Genomic DNA, 14,284 nt, shown 5'->3' with positions numbered 1-14,284 from the left:
GTAGCTAATTTCCATTAAAGTCTAATTTATCAAGAAATGTCAAAATATACATCACACACCATAAAATTAGACTGCAGTATCTAAACTGCTAAGTGTATTGCATTACCTTTCCAAGTCACCACAAACACTTGCATGCAGCTCCAATTCCATCAGAGGAAACGTTTTCATGCACACAGGACACTTTGCATCTGTCGACTAAAAAGCAAGTAATTATGTAAAATACTAAAAGCAGTCAGAAGGATGTCATCCCATGCCAGAAGTAAATTACCTTTTCCTCGAAGGCTGGAGGTGAATCAGGTACCTGGTTATAGACAAAAAAATATATATGTAAAAAAAAACATTTCCATATGCAATAGGGGTGTCACAATATATCGCAATACAAAAATGCAACAATATGTATCGTGGATAGTGACAATATGTATTGTGTATAGTTAATCAGTGAAAGAGTGCAAGCATATTCGTTTAATTTAATTCTGTATTTTCAGCTGCAGAATCATGAATACTTTTATTCTGGTGTCACTTTTGTCCTGTTCATTGGGTTTCTAGCACCAAGTCCAAGATATTCATTCACACACAATGTAATACCAAATTTAGCATTTTAATCAACAGTTAATTTATTGTTAATCTTTTACCATACGTTTTGGAGTATCGCATAATATCGTATTGTGATATGTATCGAGTCGTAACATGAGGGTATCGTTACAGCCCTAACATACATAAGTTACTTAAAAGGTAACCTAAAAAACAACAACAAGATTTTACCTCTGGTTCCGAATCTGAGAGTCTCTCATATTCCAGAGTATCGCAATCCCTCACATGCAGGGCAAGAATTTGAAGTGGCATCATTTTAAAACATTTCTTGCATTCTGCTTTTGGCATTAGCGAAAATTCCTGTGCATCGGAGGGAAGAGGAGAAAGATCGAACTCATCCTGTAAAGGTACAATATACAGCATAGTTTTCCCCCCCTCCAGTTGCACATCTGATGCAGGGCCGGCCCGTGGCATAGGCGGAATAGGCAAATGCTAGGGGCGGCACTCAATAGGGGCGCAAAAATGAGTGAACGATTTAATTTTTTTTTTTTTTTTTTACTAATACTATTTTAAAAACATCAATTCAAAATACTACAAAATAAAGCAAAAAAAGTCCACAAAAACTTAACTAAGTCCCCCGACTCCGGTCCGGCGCATCAATCTTCCCCCGCCCAGCGAGTGCTTGAAGCGCGTCAGAAACAGAGCGCGCGCGATCAGTTTACTGTTGGTAATTTGTTGCGTCGCCCCTCGCTGCATCCAATGTAGACAGCATTGCTTTCGTTTCGTAAGGGCACTTAACACACTCAAGCACCCCGTAGAAACGGGCCTGGCAGCTCGAGCCAGGTCTAGACATGGTGAAAGTTACCTGATTGTGACGGATGGCCAAATTTACATGACATTTTAAATTAGCATTATAGTCTGCAATAGATACAGTGCCAAACGAAAGAGAAGAGGATAAAAGGGGATAAAGACAGAGGTCATGTAATGAATTAACAGTTTATCTAATTGCATAGTAGTAAGATATATAATTTAATGGCAGTTATTTTTACCTTAAACTTTAAGCTAACAATTGTTCTGAGTTCTCCAGAGGCCTCAGACAGTGTGATTTGTAACAATCACGTCAGTTTTTTTAGACGCATTCACTATCACTTTTATTCATTAATGTTTTACTCTACAGTTGTGCATTTTTGAAGGGGATATATGGCATTTTTTTGATTTATTTGCCAAAATTATTAATGATATTGTTTCTTTCATGGTGAAAACATGAAACGTGCCATAGTTTAGTGGAAGATTGCTGTCATCAACTGCAAAACAAACACTTTTGCTAGCGCTCAATGAATAGTTTGTGCATGAATGACATTTGGACGATGACGTCACTGTTTTATCCAGAGCGGCTATATATACTGAACAAAATTATAAACGCAACAAAACTGTAAAGCTGTAAATCTGCCTTGAAATAATCTATATTGTAAAAAGCGCTATAAAAGTAAATGGGACTTGACTTGAATGCTAGATGTAATGCTCTTGCTATTTGTGTTTAGGCTGTAATGTGTGTGTGTATATATATATATACAGGATAAATAATCATGAACACAATGACAGGGTGAAATGGGCTGTGATGCATGGGGCACAAGGTAAAATCTTGCCTAGGGCTGCAAATTGGCCAGGGCCGGCCCTGATCTGATGGTACTGCCACTGTATCCTTCCGACTCCGGGGGAACAACATTCAGACGCCGCCTTCCCTGTCCACCTGAATAAAAATAACAACATATACATATATATATATATATATACTCTATTATGTAAATCTTTTATACATCATCATCAATATATATCATCCTTTAAAAGTCTTACAAACTGGTTTATGGAAAAAAAATGTATATACCCTAACAAACAGAAAATAAACTTTAAAAGAAATTAATCAAATTAATTAGCCTGATAATCATACTAGTAATGCACTGATATTAGTCAATAATAAAGGCATTTTGATGATACTGGAGGTTAAAAACACGTATTTACTCCCTTGTAGACTTTTTGATAGTCAAATGCAAAATAAGATTTTGTTTTTGTCCAAATAGCAAAAGTGTGAGAGGAGTAATGTGTTTTTTTTGTTTTTAACAAAAAAAGTATTTCATTATATGGACATGATCAGCATTTTTGTAATATTTAATTATTTTGCTGTTCCTTCTCAGGTATTCACTTTGAAGTATGATGTTTAATTGCTGAAAACATGAATATTGACTATACCAACCTATTTAAACGTACATAAACAAATAAAATATACATGAAACTAGTTGCATTGTTTGATTCTCTGAATCTCTGTAACTTGCACTTAGAACTTGTAGTGGTGTCCAAATAGTACCAGATGCCTTGTAGAGAAGCCATCCTCCAGATGCTGACTTCATTTTGGGGTAGGTATCACAAAACAAGCTGGAAACCTAAAATCCACAATTACAACAAACTATTATTACAAATAAAGTTATTGTATACATCAGCTATGAATGAATATTTTATGCATAACCTCTGAATGAGTCAAATCATCAGTCATTGACAGATTTCGTTTCCCCAGTCCAGCCTGCATGAGTTGCAGCTCCTCCGCTGATGAAGGGTTCATTTCTAAATTTTTATTTAAAAGAAACGCTGAAAACACAAATGCTTTCCAAGCTTTGATGAACTTGGCTGGTTTACTACAGCTGGGTAAACGCCTTTTGGACCCCCCGCTTAAAAAATCCTGGGAAAGACCTTCAAGAGATGATTAAATAAAAAGTTAGTAACTCAAAATATTTAGAACAATATATATATATACACATTCTGTGACAGATTGCTTATGCTACTCTATGTAGGCTTATGTAAGTAGCTTTGGATAAAAGCATCTGATAAATGCATAGGCTACATGTGAACAAAATTGCATTGCAAATAGTAACTGTCATTGTTTTCAGTCATGACTGCAAGCTGAAACCTGGCCATCTCTTGGTCCACAGTCTGGCACTGTCCTGAGCGCTGCCCCTGATTCTGACTCTGCCTCGTGCTGGTTTTACCCAGCGACTGGTTGAGCACCTCTATGATGTTATGTATAGCTGATGCAGCATCTGCTGCACCAACATTTGAGCCTTGCTGCAGAATAAAGATCAGTCTGAGATCTTTGCTTAAATTACATCATGTAACATCCTTGAACGCATCACATATGTTGGGGTATAATAAAAATGTTGGGTAGCAATCAAAGTACTCAAACTACAAAAAATGCACTGCAGAAAAATGTGAATAATAAGAATATAAACACGTCAAGATCGATCTACTAGACATAAAGACATAACTTGGATAGAGAGCAGAAAAAAACTTGTTTCTAGATTTGTCTATGGATTTGATATTAAACTTACCTCGGGCTGCCTCGAATGCCCTGCAGTTGAGGATGTTGATGACGCTCCGTGCCGCTCCTGATTACTCATCTCTGTTTTATTAATATTGATGATGTGCTAGCTGCATACTGTTGTCAGACTGTCACACAGATTCCAAAATTCGCGCCGCTGAAGTCTCTCCTTCCGGTTCAAGGAGCTGTCAATCCAAATCTCATCAGCCAATGAGAGCAAACCGCTGTTAAGCCCGCCCACACGGTAGGTCTGTGTCACCCCTAAAATCCACTGGATCCGTCTACGGCGCGGAACGTCAGCGTCGCGGATGCCGCAGCTAATAGCGGCCATTATAGTCAATGCTCTAAAGTCCACCAGCTGCGGACGCAGCGCGTCTCAGAAGCGGCTCTCCGCGCCGCTTCGCTAAAGATAGGCGCCTAGTCTATTTTAAACGGACCCGCGTCCAAGCCGCACCGTAAATACAAAATAAAAGTTAAAAAAACACTGTCAATTTCAAAATAAACACCCTGTGCAGAATCCCAATTGTATTGCACACCAATACATCCTTGGTAGGAACCATAGACTGACACAGAACACAGAACGGCATAGAGGATCCGGTCGATTTTCAAAATAAAACACCCTGTGGAAAAATCAAGAAGTCACCAACGCTCCGCTGCTGAAACGCGTCTGAGACGCTTCCACTGGACTTTGACGCCGAGCTAGGAACGCATCAAAAACGTGGCGCTGACGTTCCGCGCCGTAGACGGATCCAGTGGATTTTAGGGGTCAGAATTGCAATCGAAAACTTCAGAAGCGTAAACGAAAACTTCAGAAGCGTAAGCGAAAATGTCAGAAGCGTAAATGAAAACTCTGGAAGCGCATTTGTAAGTTCGGATCAGCGAAAGAAATATGAGAAATAGCAACATGCAGTGTAGTAAAAACGAAGTCAATAAATTTGCCAGCGAGTTATTCTTTTTCAGTTTCAAAGATATTTCATTCAGTTTCAATTTATATTTTCATTAATTTCTTGAAAGTTACGTTCATTTTTATCGGCACAAAATAATTCCATAATTAGTCCGGACCAAATGAACCAAACTACAGCCCAGCTAACACACGACGTCGCAGTTACGTAGTTTATTCGTACTTTTTGGTAATTTCATGACTTACCAACTGACAACCCAGACAGCAAGCCAACATTGAATAAACATTGTTTTTCCATCTGAATCATCATTATGGTTGATATTGAAATTTCAATGCAAAATTAATGTTGAATCACCATTACCCTGTCGATGAAAACCTGATGTTATTAATGTTGATGGCAACGATATTGGAACAACATTGATCTATAGTTATCTTTATGATTGATTAAGCATTGATATTTGGTTTACCGGGCAATGGCTCAATGTGTTGAAAAGTCATTGATTTATAGTTGACCGGGAAACGACGCTGTTGTTGAAAAGTCATCGACATATACTTGACCGGGAAATATGATTGAAAATGCATCGATATATAGTTGACCGGGAAATATGATTGAAAATCAATAGATTTTTGGTTGACCGGGAGATCAACGGGTGTTATACCAACGTACTGCACTGGACACAGCTCATTTCTGGACCCTTGGCACAAGCCTAAAGGTAAGCTTGCTTAATGTTTGATATGAATGAATTGTACCAAATCAAATACTGTTAGGCTGATCGTTAACATGATGGTTAGTGTAGTAACCGACGCTGTGCTGCAGGAAATAGATTTTTGTTATACCACTGTGTCAAAATCTGCCAAAAGTAGCCTAGGCCTACTTTGTAGTTCTCTTCTAGGTTATAAAGTTAGCAAAACCTCCGAGTCCAGTCTATTTTTGTGATATTTAGCTCAAAATACATATCTGTAGCCTACCCATTGCTTGTGTCGTGAAATCTATTAACACAGCACCGCTATTTCTTCTGACCGCAGGAAAACACCGGCGGAACCAACGCTAGCAGTGCTCCACCTAGCGCTACCCACAGAAGTGACCGCGGCGGGCCAGAATTACACAGAAGACATGACTTACTTTACTTTATTCAATGCAGAACTGTCTCGAGTTGTAACTGGGAATGCCGATTAGACCATCTCGTCGTAATACAAATCCAAAATATGAATGTACTAGTGCTTATCCGATTTCACGATTTTTCGCGCACTGTTATAGCGCCTGACAACCAGGCCTGGCGTCAAGGGGGGACTTGGGAGGGCTTATCCCCACGTTACATACTTAATCTCGCGGCACGAATGTAGGCTACCAATACAAATAAATATAATCTCCTGTTTAACTTAAATGCTCATTTTTTGCATTGTGATTTTATTTTCTGTTTTAGGTGCTCTTACTCAGCAGACGGGGACAGCCGCCGTCACCTAATTCACATGTGCCAGACCGGGCAGGAGGGACTGGACGACAAAATATTCAGGCGTCAGAGGACATTGAAGTGTAAAGTGTAAAAAGTTGCCTACAATTAATTAAATAAAAAGGCTAATAAAAATGAATTTGTTTGTGTGGTGTGTTCAGTGTTTTATACAAGATTTCAAATGTTCCATTATTTTTTAACATCCTGGCTGTAGATAAAGCAGGCTATTTAATTTATGGCATTACATTTAAAATTAACATTTAAAAACGATTGAAATTCCATTGAAATCACGTTGATCCTTAGTTCAGTTGAAATTTCAACATTGTTTCAATATTCCTGATAATTGAAATACCATTGAAATTCCATTGATCTATGGACAGGATTTCAATGTTGTTACAATATTAAAACAGGGTGCAAAATGATGTAGAATCAACATCAGAGTTCGATGTTGATTCAATGACTTAAAGTTGACAACGGAATGTTGATTTAACATAGTTTCAATGACTGTTTGCTATCTGGGTATTGACCAGTTTATTCTTTTTGGTGTTTTTCATTTGAGCGTTTTAATGGAATACTGGGAAAGTTTAATAACAACAATAGGAGAATTGAAGTCCAGATTATGAGGCAATTTCAGCAGAGCCAAAAGCTTAATATGCCATGGACTTGTAAATATGGTGCTGAATTTGCCAGTATTTTAGGAAGACAAATGGTTGGGACTTTGTCATGCAATGACACAGCTGATATGCTTTATGTGAAACACAGTGTTTTGGTGTCAGCAGAAAGACTTCTCTTAGAAAACTGTGCAGTGGTGCCTCTGTCTCCATTCCACAAGACAATCTTGGATGAGCCTGACAGACATGCAATGTATCATCAAATGTACCCTTGTGTCACTGACGTTGACTGTTTTGCCGTGACATGCAAACGGGTAACATATCTGAATGTAACTTACTCAATCGATGGATCTAGAGCGGAAAGGTCAGCATATGTACATGCTAAGTGGTGTGGAAACACTAACAGTTTTGAGGAACCCATCCTTGACCCTCTAGCAGAACTACGACCAGCCATTATAAAGCAGTTTATAGTTGTTAATGTTGTGTCAAAAGGTTCTGCATTCAAAAATGTTATTGCGCAATTTTCCTGGCTTCATCCCCACCCGGACAGATATTTTTATGGAAAGCCAATAGAAGTTTGGAGCTTGCAGGGAACAGACACGTCATACCCAGCATCATTTCTGCCTGTTGAGCGCATTGCTGGGAGATGTGTGGTTAACACATCCACTGTGCATTTAAGCAAGACCAAAGAAAAGGTCACTGACTGTAGTCATGCCACTATGCACAGTGGTTGAGCTCTAGGAGACTGTGATGTTGTTTGCATGGAATGCACATTTTACCTTTGTGGCAAAGCCTGAATAAAATTAACTGTTGAAATAAATTGTTTTGTGTATCTTTTAGGCATGTAATGATTCACTGAACTCGCGATGCGATACGATTCACGATACTGGTTTCACGATACGATTTTCTCACGATTTTTTGTACAAAATGAGATTTAAGAAAGATAAATGAAAAACTGGCTTTTTATTGTTTCATTCTCACTCAGACTAAATGTTGCACATTTATTTCTGAAACTGAAATATCTTTGTCAAATAACAAAAGTAAATTGAAATATTAAAACAAATCCCAAATAAAATAAATAATACAAATAAAATAAATCTCTTAATATAAACAAACTAAGGTTTTGCTGGTGCTCTTTCCTAGCTTAGAATATTTTTTTTTAAGAAATATCAGCATATCCACATTTTCTGGCAGAAGCTGAGATCTCTGCACACTCACAATGTCCCCTGCTGATGAAAAAACCCTTTCACTAGGGACAGAGGTGGCTGGTTTGGAGAGATATGCTTTTGCTATACTGGATAGCAGTGGGTAAAGCCTAGCATTCTCTTTCCACCACTTGAGTGGACAGCTATTGAGGGAAATGGATGTTTCAGCTCTGTACTTATTAATTTCTGCATCAATCTGACTGATGTGCTGTGCAACTGGTTCAAAAGTCCCTCCAAGGAGATCTTCCAACGCGGTTTTCTTGGAAGGAGGTTGTTTCAGCTCTGCTCCTGCTCTGTCTGTCTGGTCAAGAGGCTGCTCTGCTGCAGGGGGGTGACCACTGGCACCTTCTGTGCCCTCATCCTGCACAGAGGAATAGCAGAAATAAAAAGACTAAGTTAAATCTAAGTACAACATTTACAGGGGTTTCATATTGTTATAAAGGCAAGATTTTAATGTCATTTGTTATAATTTGTATCATTACTCAGAGTTAACACGAACACATTTGGAAACACATTTAGAAATCATAAATCATAATAAACAAATTCTTTTAAAAAATCAATTTCGAGAAAGAGTAAAATAAATACAATACCTAGTTCTGCAACATCAGTACAGCTTTCTCCTTCAGTCTGTGGAATACATCATCACGTTGGTCTTCATTTAGATGAGGCAGAGCCCGGAATCTGGGGTCTAATGCGGTGCACTCCAGCAGGTGGTTGTACTCTGAAGTATATCTGTTGTAAAGGTTGTTCAGTATAGCTCTCTTTATGTTGCTCACAGTGGGGGAATCTTCTTCGTTGGATGCCATGTTATGCTCGATCATATGCTTTAAGGGCACAATGAGAGACACAGTGGGTTTTTTTTCGTCACACAGCACAGTGGTGGCCGTTTTGAGTGGCTTTAGAAGCTTCACCATGTCCTCCGCATCACGGATGTCTGAGCCATCCAAAGTATCGATGTCACGGACATTTCGTCGAACGTTGTTGCTCAGGAGAGTTGCTGTCACAGCCGCTTGCTGTTCGAGATAGCGTTCGATCATATCCAGACTGCTGTTCCAGCGCGTAGCGACATCGATGATTAACTTATGCGGTGGAAGCTCCAGTAGTATCTGTTTGGCTGCGAGCGCAGCTGTGGCTGTGGAACTTCGTTGAAAGAAGGCAGCAATACGCCTCACTCTGCCCAACAAACGGCTCACGCGGGGCACACTCAAACCCGCTTGGCTAGCTAAGTTCAAAGTGTGGGCAAAACACCTGACATGGGGGGCCAGCCCAGCCTCTCTGACAGCAAAATCCATATTCCTTGCGTTGTCCGTGACCACAGCAATTCCATGGTTGGCCTTTTGAATCCCCCATTCAGTCACAGCTGATTTTAAAACTTCAGCAATATTAGCTCCTGTGTGTGTTTCGAACAATGGGCGAGTTTGGAGAACAAAATTAACCATCTCCCACTCACTGGTTATCACGTGGGCTGTGACCGTAAGATAACTCTGGGTAGCCCTGGAGGTCCAGCCGTCGGTTGTAATTGATACACTATATGCTTTTCTGAGGGTCTCAATTACCTCTCTCCGCTCGCATGCTTTGATCGAAACAAAGGAATATTAAAATAATTAATCATTAGTTTATATCTTATACACTGCCCATCATTTTAATCCCATATCAAACACAGTATGTTATGTCTTTTTTTGTTTTAAATAGACCTGTCTTTCCAAATGGATTTCTCTTTTCTTTTTTTAACAGATTGCAAAGTGGCACTTTTATTTCTTTTCTATTTTTGAACTTGATACACATTTTGTCACAGCTGCACTTTTATTTTCTCTATTTTTGAATTCCATGCAAGTTATGACACAGCTGCACTTTTATTTTCTTTATTTTTGAACTTGCTGTTATGTTATTTGATGTAGATAGTTAGTTTGTATTGAGATACTACTTGTTACTTCAATAAATTGGAACATTTTAAGCTTGTTGTCCAAAGTGGGGAATGACCGAAAAAGATTGAGAACCACTGCAGTCAACCAACCGTGTCAGATCGTTGTCTTCCCTGGACTTGGAAATTTGACCGAAAAAATGAAACGAGTCTATCCATCGGGTGCAGAAAAAAGGAAAAAGAAGAATATGTTTAAATCACTTTAGAAGGAAGAAAAGAAATTACTAGTCCAACTTCTCCCTCTTTTTAAAGTGTGGAAAAGAAGTTCAAAGATCGAGACTCCAGCAACACATGTAGTAGGCCTGTATGCAACAACTTTATTGAAGGTTTGTTAGATTGGGGTTAGATTGTATACAGTTGCTGGTTTGCGGAGGCAATACTCCATTATTCACTGCAAGACAGGGCCCCAAAATTATCCTGCTTAGGGCCCCCATGTTCAGGTTTGAAACTACTTGAGAGAGTAAATGATGACAATTCAAATTTTTGGGTGAACTATCTATGTAATGTTAATAAAACAACAAAACACAGAGGAAATCAGTCACTGCTCTTGACTGAGAACTTTAATAGTAGGCTAGCTTTAATAAGAATCAATGTATAATTTATACAGTGAAGACTATATTTGGCTTTGACTGAACATTTGCTCTCACTCTGCGGAAAAAACTATTGGCATATATAGGCTATATCTATAATCAGCCAAAATGGGGGGGGGGGGGGGGGGGGGGGCTCGGTATATATTCCTGCTTTTTTGTCCTTAGCCAATCACATGCCTGCTTAAACTTTAACAAGGGTTAAACTCTTGTCACTTTAACAGAGACACACACACACAGAAGTCAAGACACTTACATTTTAGATACAATATTGACTTTTTTTCTGTTTCAGCAGCGAAAATAGTTAAACAAAGATCACAGCAGAACCATCGCGCATCTCACAGCAACGTGTTTTCTCATTACTGAATGATTCAGCATTTTGAAGAATCGGTTGACTCAAAGATTCAATGACAAATCCATAAACATCTGTCTCATTCATGAATGATTCAGTCGTTCGAACGAATTGTTTGAACGAATGAATCAATGACTCGCTCATTAAGACGGTCGCCTGGCGACACTAATGACGGTTTAGTGTTATGTTTAAAAGTATCATTATTTCCAGCGATTGTTAATTAACTCATATTTAAAACAATCTCATAACATTATTTAATGCATTGTTATTTTTCAGTGTAAACGATTTAATTTGATCAGCCCTACATAGGATAACAGCCATATAGTGCCTTATTATATATATTATATAGTGCACTTTCTGTAAAGCTGCTTTGAGACAATGTGTATTTTGAAAAGCGCTATACAAATAAATTTGAATTGAATTGAATTATTATTCTAAATAATTTAATTTATTGATCAAATTTACAAATGAAAAATGAAGGATGAAGCATACATTTAATAAGACTAGACTAGGGGTGCCCTGCAGATATTACAATATGCAGATTTAAATATACCATTGCCCCCCACCGTCAATTTGATGTGTTTGTGTTTGTGTGTGTGTGTGTGCGTGTGTGTGTGTGTGTGTGTGTTTGTGTAATAAAAATCAGTAAGTCACTACAATTAAAACCTGAACGTGTTTGCTTACTAAATTGTGAGCTGAACGAAAGTTGCAGGCAGCAAAGATCAGCAACCGGAGTCAAATTTCATTAGTCACGCGAGTGAAGAGCTGACTGAAAAGATGATGACGGAATATTTTGTGTAAAAGCGCCTATTTAAACGAATCTGTCATTGTACTCTTTTGTTGTTGTGTTTTCCGTGAAAAAATAATATGCTATTGAACTCACAGTTCAAGCAATCGCCCAGATATTGCGCTACTTTTAAAGTGACACTAAAAAGTATGCGGCTGCACTGGCATTCATAACGACGTCCATGGCGAGGAGCGAGAAGAACAAAGCGAAAGTTTTTTCATTTCTACTTCCATAGGAATTCATTCAAGCGCACTGCAAGCGCCACCATTATCAATGTCCGTGCAGACATCTGTACTTTACTTTCACTTTAATATTAGCGATTTAAAAGCCCTCGCTGGTGTTACACGTCGATTAACCGGTGGGAAAATATCCTCACAGCCACATACCTAATATATATAACCTATATAAATACAATAGGCATACCTGATAAAAAAGATTTATGTACTATGTTGATATCATTTTGGACTCAAGAGGGAAGTATAGCCCCATGTATGATTTTTTGTTTAACCAAATAGCACTAAATAGCCTGTTTTAAACTTTTTCATACTTCTTGAATTGAAAACAATAAAATGAGTTTAGTTCTAATATTTGTTTAATTTTATATAAAAATAAATGCTGTATAATTACATTTTTAGAAGATATGAGACGTTCCCTGATTCTTTTTTTTGACATAATCCCTCGCCATAGCAAAATCGTTTGAGATATTCAATATCCATTAACAATTTAGCATTTTAATGTATTTTCATCATGTTGAAAAAGTTTGGTGGGAATAAAATAAACCACTTAAGAGGAGTGAGTAAAAATGTAGAGGCTGGTCACGACTTGACAGCTTTATTAGACAGGTGAGCAAATGTACATAAAACAAATCAATGTTATATAACGTTAGCTCAACATGATGAAATGTTAGAATATGGTCAATATGTTATTCTAATGTTGATCTAGCTTACTGCTATTTTCGTATAGCAAACAAACTAACACATAGCATAACATTATAACTTTCATCACACATTTAAATGCCGTTTAGTGTGATAGTGTAACGTTAGACCAAGTGAAGCAGCTCTGCGTTACCTCACAAGTTTAATTCGTCTAATAAACTGACCTGTATGAGTAATCCAGCACTTGCGGGTAGTTCGGTAGAATTAAATATCCTTATTCCTTTATATCCTCGGGACTCGCGTGTGATATCCGTCTCTTTAGTAATCGCGACCTGTTTCATACTACTGTAATGTTAAATAACATGAATGTTTGCACTCATCCATAAACATTATTAGATCCATCAGCTTGACAGCAAGTCCCATCATTCAGCTCATCACTGTGTCATCGACAGACGCCTTTGTTATTGTTGGAAACTGCGCTCTCTTGTGGCGAAAAATTCTTACATATTGTGCATTTAAAGTTGTTTGGCCTGATGAGATCTATATGTGTACCGAGTTTCATATAATTACATGCAAGTGTGTTTGATTTATGGTCCAAATTTTCAGACCAAGTTTATGGACCAAGTTAATTTAATTAATAAACTAATTATATAAAACTATTGTCAATGCACTACAATTAAACTGGTTATATGCCTTTATTAAAAAAAAATTATTTAAAAAATACAAGGCTTAAGACATTTATTTTCTTTTTTAATGCAGGCCAAACCACACAGCAGTGAAATGGTTAATCTTTTCACAAATCAACAAATTTAAAGTTTGATGCGTTGCCACGGCAACAGTATCTAAGATATCAATAATCCTTTCACAGGTCTACATCTGCTGTGTGTTTACATTATACACATAAAGTTTGAAGCAAATTGGGTAAAAATAAGAGGGTGATTTCAAAGCATTTTGAAAATGACACACTTCCTGCTGCCAGTTGGTGGCGCTATAACTTTGACTCACAATAGTCACATCCATGTGATCGGCCTCTCACAGCGAACACACTGCTGAAGTTTCACCAAGATCAGTTAATGTATGCAGAAGTTATAACACACTTCCTGTTTCTCTTTTCGCGCCCTAATTTCGTTTCCTCGCCAGGGCCAAACCGTTCAAATTTTCATCCTCAATGTCTTGACTTCACGCGGACCGAGTTTCGTGGCATTTGTTTGAATTCTCTAGGAGGAGTACTTTAAATTCCATTGCATGCGTTTTCCAAACAACCCTAAATAAACGACTTCCTGTTGGGCTTGGGTAAAAAGTCAGAGTATGAAGGATGTATGAACCGGTGAGATCTATATGTGTACCGAGTTTCATATTATTACATGCAAACGTGTTTCGATTTATGGACCAAGTTTTTGGACCCCGTTCCAGGGGGCGCTGTTGAACCCCCTGTCACGCCCGGGTACCAGCTTCAGCCCGGCCCTGATGGCCGCGGGTTCTGACCCGTGTGCAAAGTTTCAAGAGTTTCGAGCATGTTAAAGGCCCCAAAAGTCCCCGAATAGTCGTTAGAAAAATAAAACAAAATTTATCCTAAGGAAAACAATAGGGCCTTCGCCCTTTCAGGGCTTGGGCCCTAATAATAATAATCCTTAGGAAAACAATAGGGCCTTCGCCTTTTCAAGGCTTGGGCCCAAATAATCCTAAGGAAAACAAT

General features: G+C 38.2%; 1 long non-coding RNA gene across 1 annotated transcript; it reads right to left on the bottom strand.

The window, feature by feature from the left end:
* Positions 1 to 2,221: 2,221 nt before the first annotated feature.
* LOC143718583 (uncharacterized) lies at positions 2,222 to 4,006 on the bottom strand. Its single transcript, XR_013196445.1, has 5 exons — positions 3,909 to 4,006; positions 3,491 to 3,645; positions 3,053 to 3,273; positions 2,894 to 2,969; positions 2,222 to 2,281 (listed from the first exon to the last, which is right to left on the bottom strand). It is a non-coding gene; the product is annotated as an uncharacterized LOC143718583 (long non-coding RNA).
* Positions 4,007 to 14,284: the final 10,278 nt, after the last annotated feature.

This window comes from Siphateles boraxobius, unplaced genomic scaffold (assembly GCF_051911475.1).
Source record: "Siphateles boraxobius isolate OS27281-9 unplaced genomic scaffold, OSU_SipBor_1 61, whole genome shotgun sequence".
In the NCBI taxonomy this organism is placed as follows: domain Eukaryota; kingdom Metazoa; phylum Chordata; class Actinopteri; order Cypriniformes; family Leuciscidae; genus Siphateles; species Siphateles boraxobius.
The sequence above is the reverse complement of the archived record's forward strand: the minus strand, read 5'-3'. Positions and strand labels throughout refer to the sequence as shown.